Consider the following 9,997-nt stretch of genomic DNA (forward strand, 5'->3'; position numbering starts at 1 on the left):
TGCCTCCATTTCCTTTTTGTTTCTCAGTCTGACACAGGCTCATCATTACAGAGGAGTGTTTTTATTTTTCCTGCACCTTATACAGCTCTGAACATACAATCAGAGCCTACTATGTTATTAGCAACGCGCATATAGAAGAAAACATATCATGACAAAAAAGATACTGAATGCTAAATTAAAGTCTAATAAACTGTTAAATAAAGTACCTTGGGCAACCATTTAAAAGGAGATGGGAGGCAGATGGGTCTTGCCACAGGTCTGCACCTCAGTCCGGTTCTCTGCTGATAATTTGTATACAGCAGAGGTACAGAGCAATGAGCAGGATCATCGCATCACCTGGAGATGCATTGGCTTGTGTCACGTCCCACCTGGGGAGGAGGGGGGAAGGAGTGACAAAGATTCGCAAATCCTCTCGGTGTGGATTAAGGTGGGCCAACACTCAAGGTCCATACACAAACACCAGCTTTAATAGAAAGCTTCTATAGAGACAAGTATTGAGTACAAATATTCGATACCCGCCAACCCTCTCACAGTTATATTCACCCCAGCTATGCAGTTTTACAGAAAATCAAGGTAGGCTATGCAGTACTTGACTTCAATTTAACAACTTTAACAACTTAATCACCTTAGGAAAAGTGAAAGAGAGAGAGAGAGAAGGAAAAGAGAATCACCAGTCCTGGATCCAGCGTTGGTCCTGCCAACAAGGGTATTCGGTGAGGGAAGAAGGAGAAGAGTGAGGAGGAGAAGTGAAGGTTCTTATAGAGATGTTGATTCTGCGCAGGGTGCTCGGTGATAATAATTCCACAAATCCCGCACGCACGAGCATGAGCACGAATATAAACACAAGTACCGGCACACACACGAGCACACACACTCACACAAACTACAGCACATTTATCAGGCTACATGATTAATATAAACCCACCTAAATTTACACTTATTGGTTAGTGATTAACATTTCATACACTATTGGTTTACTGTATTTAAATTAGCCTCGCTTGCTATGTAAATTAGCACGCATGCTCCTTTCAGGTGTGGAGGGGCAAGTCTTTTCGGTCCTGAATTGAGTCGGTGGTCATGATCTCCCCTCGCCACATTTACCTTTCACCTACTTTCTGCAGTTTTATCTTCTCTGGCCACCGTCCAGTCTTTGGTGCCAAGATGTTCACTTTTATCGGCTTGTTAGCTCTTCTTCAAGGTTAGAGCCTTTAGTTTTCCACAGTTTGTTATCTTTTAGCTCCCTCCCAAATTCCTTTCCCAAGGCACAAGTGGTTAGCAGTTTTGCTAATTGGAAAATTACATCAGCGACCAGTCAAACCAAGAGGAGTGATACCAGGACTGTCCCCCAGGCAGTAGGTGGGGGGGGGGGGGGGGGGAATAAGACCACGGGGGACTGGGCCGAGGCAAGGCCACCCTGTCTCCACAGGGCTCCCTCCCTCACCCTCACTCCAGGGTACTGTCCACTCCTGGGTCCTAGCGACCGTTGCTCTGCATTGTGGTTTTAGCACCCAGGCTGTTTGAGACATCTTGTTGTTTTACATTAGCAGTTCTCTACAGCTTGGGAAGTGCTGACAACACCATTAGCAAAGCCTCATGCACCGTAGAAGGTTACGATGTTCATGCAAGGGCTTTCATACTCTCATTTAAGCTTAACAGCTTGCAGAGGAGAATGTCCATTTATAGAGGTCCTTCGGGGCTGCTAGCTGATCTGTTTGGCATGAATGACTGACACACCACAAAACAGTAGCAATGATATGCACTATACATAAGCCAACAATGATTGATTGTAATCAATCAGTAATGTGAGAGGGAAGATACTATGCCTGAAGAGACAAATGATATAAGCAGCTTGACTACCACTATGGAGATAACTGAAATAAGAATAAATCAGCTCTGTACACCTCCTTTATCAATTGTACTTAGCAGCAAGTGTAATCAGAAGCTATTCTGGACTTGGTCTCTGATAATAAGCCAAAGTATGACATATACAACAGAAACAGTTGAGCAACCAAGGTCGACTTTAGTGATCATAATATATTCAGATATGAAATATTCCTCTGGGTATATGTGAAAATAGAATCTCAGAAGTTAATGTAACTTTTCCCCCCCTTTTTTATAAAACTGGTTTGGAGAATCTAATATATGGAATAATTTGCAGGAAGTGAAATGATATCAACAGCAGTGCAGAAATTCTACCATTATGAAGAAAAAAAAAAGTATGAAGTTCTGTATCTAATTGGCAGATATAAAGGATGGATACCAACTATATTCATCCCAGTAAAAAGTATCAAAAATAGGATGACAGAGACAAGGATGTGGTTAAGCAAAGATAATAAGGAGAAGCAGAAGGCATCTGAAAAGTTCAAAGGATATGTTAAGTGGGAGGAATGGGCAGATTATAAGTGTAGATAAAGCAAGTAAGAAATAATTGGAGTGAAAATGAACACCGAACATGAAACAGGCCAAGACATCTCAACCCCACAGGGTTTTGAGATATTTACACAATAGGCAACTGGGAAAAAGGGTAGTCTTTGTAATTGTGATAATGAATTAAATTTTATATAATGCATCAGCACCACAAAATGTTCAGCTCCTTATTCCAGTACCTTATTCAAAGCCTGCTGGAGTTGGTGGCAGTCTTTCAGTAGCTTTTGGATAATTAGATCAAGTCCTATTAAAATTACATATCAGGTGGGTTGAACATTCATAACCTAGGAATGTAGGCTCAAATCTTCAGCAGGCAATTAAGCACCTAAGACCCATCTGGTCCCTGGTCTCTGAAATGTCTTTGAAAATCCTATCAGTTTGTTTTTAAAGCAGGTTTCACCTGCATTTAAAGATATTTTTAAACATATATTGAAATGTAATATTCTAACAAATGAAAAAAAAAAAGAAAAAAGAAATCCAGTCTGATAAAATTCTCAATAAATTCATAATAAATTGAAAACTGAGAGCACTTACTGTAAAATAAAAACAAAAAATAAATAAAAAGTTCTAAAAAATGGGCAATAAAACAATACATAAAATATTCACTGTTTTCAGAGAGCTTTTAAACCCCTCTGTTTGGGGAACAAAAAGTAAAAGTTTAAGAGGACTTTTACAAATGACAAAAAGTAATTTAAGATCTTTTCAGTGGGATAGTTGCAAATAGAAAGATCCTCTTCAGCAATGATAGTCACCTGGCAAATTCATTCAGCCAGACCTTTGCCATGGTGCGTTTGTCTGCTGAAATGAATGGTCAAACCAGGAGCAGAGCAGGAGTTTCTCAGTGCGATGCATGGCAAGTGAATAGAGACAGGCATTCAGAACAAGCCAAAGTAGGACAACTCAGTTATCTTCATTGTGGTGTTAAAAACCACTCAATTCAGATGCAGCAAATACAGTAATTGCTCCTTTCCTTAAGCTATGTATAAACATCCCTTTTTGTCAGCAGTTCTTAAAAGAGGAGAGAACATGAGGGAAGTAAGGCACCATGACACAGCCTGCTTCAATCCAGCCAATAAACTACAGACAAGAGAAAAATTGATATTTTTTTTTAACGTTCCTGTACAGTAGCCTGTCCACTAGGCCCCAGGATATGAATTTGCATTACAACAGGATCATGTTTAAAGATGTGAGTGTTCAAGGAAATATTTTTATATGAGCTACAAAGAATGGCAAAGCCCAGTTGAGGATGCACTCTTTGTACAGAGTGATTACCTCAAGAAGCAAAAGAATAATTCAAAACATGTTTAAGGCTCATCGCTCAGGATTTTTTTCTTTGCAGAAGTTATCAACAAGAAAAGTGGCAGAAATTACAATGGAAAGTTATGGGCTGTAAAAAAAGAACCATGAAGAAATCAGACTCATGAGCAGATTGGTGTCAGCGGTAGGACTCATGAGAAAGTTTCTGTCAAAATCATGTTTTCCAAAAATACACATCTTGACAACCTTCTGTGTCAGTGTCCAGTTGTGTGTACACACATACATATGTGTTTTAATTGTCCATTTTTGTGGGCTCTATTTTCAGGCTAAGAACAGACCTTTTTGAGACAAAGAGTAGAAAGGGCAGGCAGGAGCATAGCTGCTGGAAGAAGATTTAACAGTCAGTTCAAGAGAAAATTGTAATGTTTGGTCTGATTAAATTGGTCTGAACTATCACTTGTACAGCCCTGATGCTTTTTACTGGAAAAAATGGATAACTGAATATCCAGTACCATTTATGTTAATTTTTAAATGTTGTAGTGGTGCTTCATGGGGGTTGTAGTTCAGGTGCAGCCAGATTTCTTTTGGTTTTTGGCTTTGTGGTGTTTTAACTGTGATGGTACAATTCCACCCATTGGTTCCAAGGGGAATAAAGTAGATGGTGGATCATGGTCAAAGCAATCCAATTTAAGAAGAATTGCATAGTGAGAAGAATGGCAGACTATGAAGAAGAGATACTATGTCTACTAAGCTGCTGCAGAACAGTATTTTTTTATTATTTAATTTTGTACTTAAGAGTATGATATTTCCAGGTGAAGAGAAGATCAGCTTTACCCATGCCTGCATAATGGGATGCTAACATTTTGTGTGCCATTCATCACCAGGTTAACTTTCTCTCACATGTCTGGTATTTCTTGTTCCCCAGAAGATGATAATGTATATACAGTTACTGCTGAAATCAAAGTAAAACATTCAGAGTTACATGACTCTTCTTGAGGCAGAATTGCGTCTCATTAGTGAATTGCATTGTCATACTGAGGTTAGTAAAAAGTATTAACCCTAATTTAAAGGTGGGGAGAGGGAGGCAAATGTTAAGAGCAGAAAGTGCAACTTCACAACTAGACAGTGAGTCAGTAGTAGAGCAGGAAAGGGTAGACATATTTTCTTTCCCTGGTACCCTCCTGTCACTGCTGCCTCTATTTTCAACAAAAGACATGGGACTTTGTCACAGGAAAGCAAAAGAGAGGGAAATATAGACTCCCTTAAAATTTTTTTTCTTTTTTTTCTCTATCTGTGTACTGTGACCTAGCAAATCAGTTCAAAAAGAAAAGGGGGGGCGGGAGGAAGAAAAAAAAAAAGGAAAAATCAGTAAGTATATCTTATTAAACACTTGGGTCAGGTTATCTGCCTGTCAGCAAAAGGGGAAAACATGCATTTGGCATATCGTTGCTGAGCATGCTTTCTATTTCATCCCAGTGCACACCTCAGCTATACCCAACATTTAATAAGCATTATATTCAGTGCCCTTTAAAAAAATGATTGAATTATTGCTCTTTTTATGGTTCCATAAAAGCCTTTATTAATTTGGGGGAAGCAGCTTCATCTTGCCTGCCTGGCCAATCCTCAGTGAGTGATTAAATTATTCATGCAGCTTCCAGTTGGCTTTGTTTACTGTGTCCAGATCATGATGTCTTTAGTTTGGAAAACAGAAGCCAAGTAAGAGCATGTATCTGGTGGTTTCTGGGTATGAGTGGGCTGTGGTGTGGTTGGCGATGGGGTGTAAATCAGTGAGGGCTTATGTAAAAAAACCCACAGAAAATGTATGCATAGAGGGTATTTATATGAAATTCTTGTCAATAAGTACGCAGACTGGCCTGGAGGACACTGAGGGAAGGGAGAAACTCAGATGAATTTGCTTTTCTGGAGCTTTTTGTTTCACTGCTGAGGCTGAAATTGGGGAAGAAGCCATGGAGCCCACTGAAGTCAAAGAGAAAAACCTCATTGAGGGTTGAGGCAGGACTTTGGCTTTCTGTAATTATGGACGGTAATGGTGAAATCACTCTGTTAAATGTGCTTCGGTTTACTTAAGGTCTTGTTCTTTCCGCCACAGATAGAGAAAATGGCTTAATTTATATCATTTGCCAATAGTAGAATTTATATTACTCAGAAGAAAAGTAAACCTCTAGGATAAAACAACTCTGTCCTATGACATCACCACAAGTACCACTCCTTATCTGTTTGTACATGAGATCTACCCATACATCCTCAAAACCCCAGTGCTGTCTCAACTTACTAAGTCAATAAGACTACTTTGAGCTGCAGGATCCATTTTAGTGTCCTTAACATGTGGCTTTGCTGAATTTACTGTAAATAGCTTGTAAAAATATGCATTTAACAAAAATTCTGAAGTTTTTATGGCTATCAGCTCAATAATTTCAGAAGTACCTGGGTAACTGCAATGTAATTTTGCAGCAAAGGAGTCTCTAATCTCCTGATTGAGGTGAAAGTTTATAACAGGTTAATAAATTTCTTCACCTGAACTGTGCTGCTTTCTGGACCTGAGAGATTGCCCTTTTTGTGTCCCTGGAAAAAAATGAAACAAAACAAAAACCAATGAAGATTTGTCTGTTCTATTGAAAAAGGAAAAACGATTAAAAATAAAAATATAAATTAAAAATTAAATAAATATAAATTAAATAAATATAAATTAAAAATAGTACCAGCACACAGAGATTTTGGACTGGCAGCACTTGTGACTGGAAGGGTGCTTTTGTGGGTTTTTTTTGTTTGTTTCTTTGTTTGTTTGTTTTTCCATCCATGAATTTTTCTTGAGTGTGAGGTGTATGATAAAAAAAAATCAAAGAAACAGGGTACTACTAGATGTAATCCTACTAGATGTAATCCTACCTTTCACCAGAGCATTTTTAAATACTTCCTGCTCCAGGAATTTTCTCCATGTCTGTCATGCTTTGCAATGTTCTTCTCTCTGTTACTATTGAAAACCAGTCTTTTCCCTTCAAATTCATCTTTCCTCATTGGAAAACTTTTTTTTTTTTTAATAATTTCAGTTGCCCTTTCCTTCTGCCAAGATGAGGCACAATCTCAGTTGACATACTGTGTTTTAAGTAGCCAAATGTTGGGATTATTCTGGAGTTTTTGGAGTCTTGAGTTATGCCAGATGCTAATTTCAGTAACAGGGTTCCACCATGCTGGTGCTGTACAAAGACAGACACTCATGAACAGCACACTATTAGAGTCTGATTCACTGTAGGAGTTCTTCAGTCACTTCTCGATCAAAACTCCAAAGACTTATAAAAGGGCAAGACTGAAGTCAATCTATGGTGAATCAGGTCCCTATATACACTAACCTTTAACTTAAACAGGACAAAAAAGAAATGAAGAGTTGCGTCTCAGGCCATGGGGAAGAAAGAACATTCCATGGACATTCATTGCTTAGACAAACAGCAAAGAAAGCAAGCATCTGGGAAAGGCACAATGACAAAGAGCAAAGGACATAACCCACTTCATATCTATGCATGGCAAATGAATTTAATGTCTTTCATTACTGCTTGAAAACGGAAACTTACATGTGAACAATAAACTTTAATCTGGTTGACAACAGTTTAAAAAATGCACTGAAAGCAAGTTTCGGCTGCATGACATATTTTATGACACTTATTAAAGAGACATACTTGTAAGTCAATTAACCTGCCCAATGGTACGTTTTAACTCATTTTCTATTAGGAAAGGCAGCAAAAGGGCAAAGTTTTTCATTTAGAAAGGTTCTAAGTTGATTTCTTTTTCCCCTTTAAGTGAAGGACATTGCTGGTGTCATCGTCCCCAACCAGTCCAATATGAAATATATGTCATTGGTGTCCACCAACCCATATTGTCACAGGTAACAACTGCTTATTCTCTAAAACTTTATAGTCACTGCAGTTTGCTATGGTAATTCATTAATTACAGTAATGATGACACCACAGGATGAGGCAGTTAACAAGACACATCTATCTGGATATTACAGAGAGCATCAGTTGCACCCAACATAGATAAGGTCACAAAAGCATTTTAACTGAGCTGTTCTTGTCCCAGAACTTTCGCAAACATTTGGGTGTTCTTGTTCCTGTTCCCATCCCCTTCCCTCCCTTTAAAGTTTATGCTATTAAAATATAAGCATGCACATAAACACACACACACACAGTCGTATGTATAAATTTATTTTATATCTGTGAATTCTCTGTATAAAATATATAAATATATGTGTATATATTAAATAGATGTATATAATGCATATATTATAAATATGCTTCATGTATATGTGACATGTGCATGCATATGTACATAAATGTATACATAAAGATTCATAAGGACATAAGCATATGTAAGGATTTTGTATAAATTTTCCAAAAAAATTTAATTTCATTGCTGGTAGCTTAACTTTATGGCAAAATGTGTATTGGAAAGGCAGAAAGGGAAGAGAGGAGAGAACTAAGATTTTTTCCCTTTGTGAAAGTGTATTGAATTACACTTGGCTTATAGATATAGGGAGCTGAGGCCTCAAATAAGATTTAACTGTTTAAGCTCCAATGGGTTCTGTAGAATAATGCAGATGTAGACAGGATAGGATCTTTTGTCCATAGTACTGTGGTTCCAACATAACAGATACAAAAAAATGCTGTATAAGTGGAATATCTAATTACATTCTGCTGAATTTATCTTGTAATAATTAGTTCAACCTGGATGCAGAGGCACACTTTAATGAGTTCTGCCTAACTCGGATTATTTTAAACCACCTGCCTGCTTTTCCTACTATTAAATTCACAGAGCCAAGACAGAAACTGGTTGATCTGGTTGGATTTTGACACATTGACCACCTGGAATAATCCTTTTTTCTGCAGTTCTTCCATCTTGTTCATTACAACTAAGAACAGTGAAAGTTTGTTCAGTTTCATCTCATGCTTGTATCAGACCTAGTTCACCGACAGTTTCAAGTTTAATGATTCTGAATGTGTTGGTTCCTTGAAGTTTACCAGAATCACTTTGCTCTGCAAGTTCAACTTCTTGCAAGATTTGTAAATGTCCTAATTTGGGCAGTATTCAAAGAACGTTTTTTTCTTCCTTTGTTTCAGCAGATATGTTAGCTCCCATGATTACTGCCCAGCTGCTCACCTGTTTCTTAAGGTGATGTCCAGGGATTAAAGCCGCGGTCCTGCCGTCAGCTTGAGTCGTTCAGCTGGGGTTCCCTCCGGACGCTACTTGCAGCGCTGCCTCCTCTGGATCACGTCGGGGTCACCATTTGAAGGGAATGAGACACAGACTCCGCATATGAGTTCAGGCGAAGACAAGCGAAGACCCTTTATTTTTACAATCTATCCCTTTTATAATATGATCTAGTGTTCACGAGCAAGCAAACCCCATTTCATTGGCTACTGTCGTGCGTCCACGCCTCTCTTCAGCGTTACTTATTGGTTCTTCAAGCTGGTGCACGCGAATTCCTCTTTCAGGGATGTATCCAATCTCATCCTTATTTTTCTGCCTCTAAGTTTCACAAACTTGTTTGTAACAAGCCTCAAGGCCACAGCTGCATTCCTGCAAACCTGTAACAAGCCTCAAGGGCACAGCTGCATCTCGTCAAAGTAAAACACAATCTCACATATTCCTACATATGGGAGACTCATTTTGGATACTGATTATGCACCTCTTAGGAGAGGAACTCATTGCCTTCCTTCTGCATGCTGGAGTTACATTCCAGCAAGGAGCTGTAAGGTCAAGCCATCAACTCCATGTCTTCAATATACCTGGAATGAGAATATTCTGCCAGCATATTCAATAAAGCAATTACAATAGCATTAATCATAGACTCATAGAATCATTAAGGTTGGAAAAGACCCTTAAGATCATCAAGTCCAACCGTTAACCTAGCACTGCCAAGTCCACCACTAAACCATGTCCTCGAGAACCAAGTCTACCCGTCTTTTAAATACCTCCAGGGATGGAGACTCAACCACTTCCCTGGGCAGCCTGTTCCAGTGCCTGACTATCCTTTCAGTGAAGAAGTTTTTCCTAATATCCAACCTAAACTTCCCCTGGCACAGCTTGAGGCCGTTTCCTCTCGTCCTATCCCTTATACTAGGGAGAAGAGACCGACCCCCACCTCGCTACAACCTCCTTTCAGGTAGTTGTAGAGAGCAATAAGGTCTCCCCTGAGCCTCCTCTTCTCCAGGCTAAACAACCCCAGCTCCCTCAGCCACTCCTCATAAGACTTGTTCTCCAGACCCTTCACCAGCTTCGTTGCCCTTCTCTGGACACGCTC

This window comes from Nipponia nippon, unplaced genomic scaffold (genome assembly GCF_047370975.1).
Source record: "Nipponia nippon isolate SJK-2023a ecotype South Korea unplaced genomic scaffold, ASM4737097v1 scaffold_29, whole genome shotgun sequence".
NCBI classification, from domain to species: domain Eukaryota; kingdom Metazoa; phylum Chordata; class Aves; order Pelecaniformes; family Threskiornithidae; genus Nipponia; species Nipponia nippon.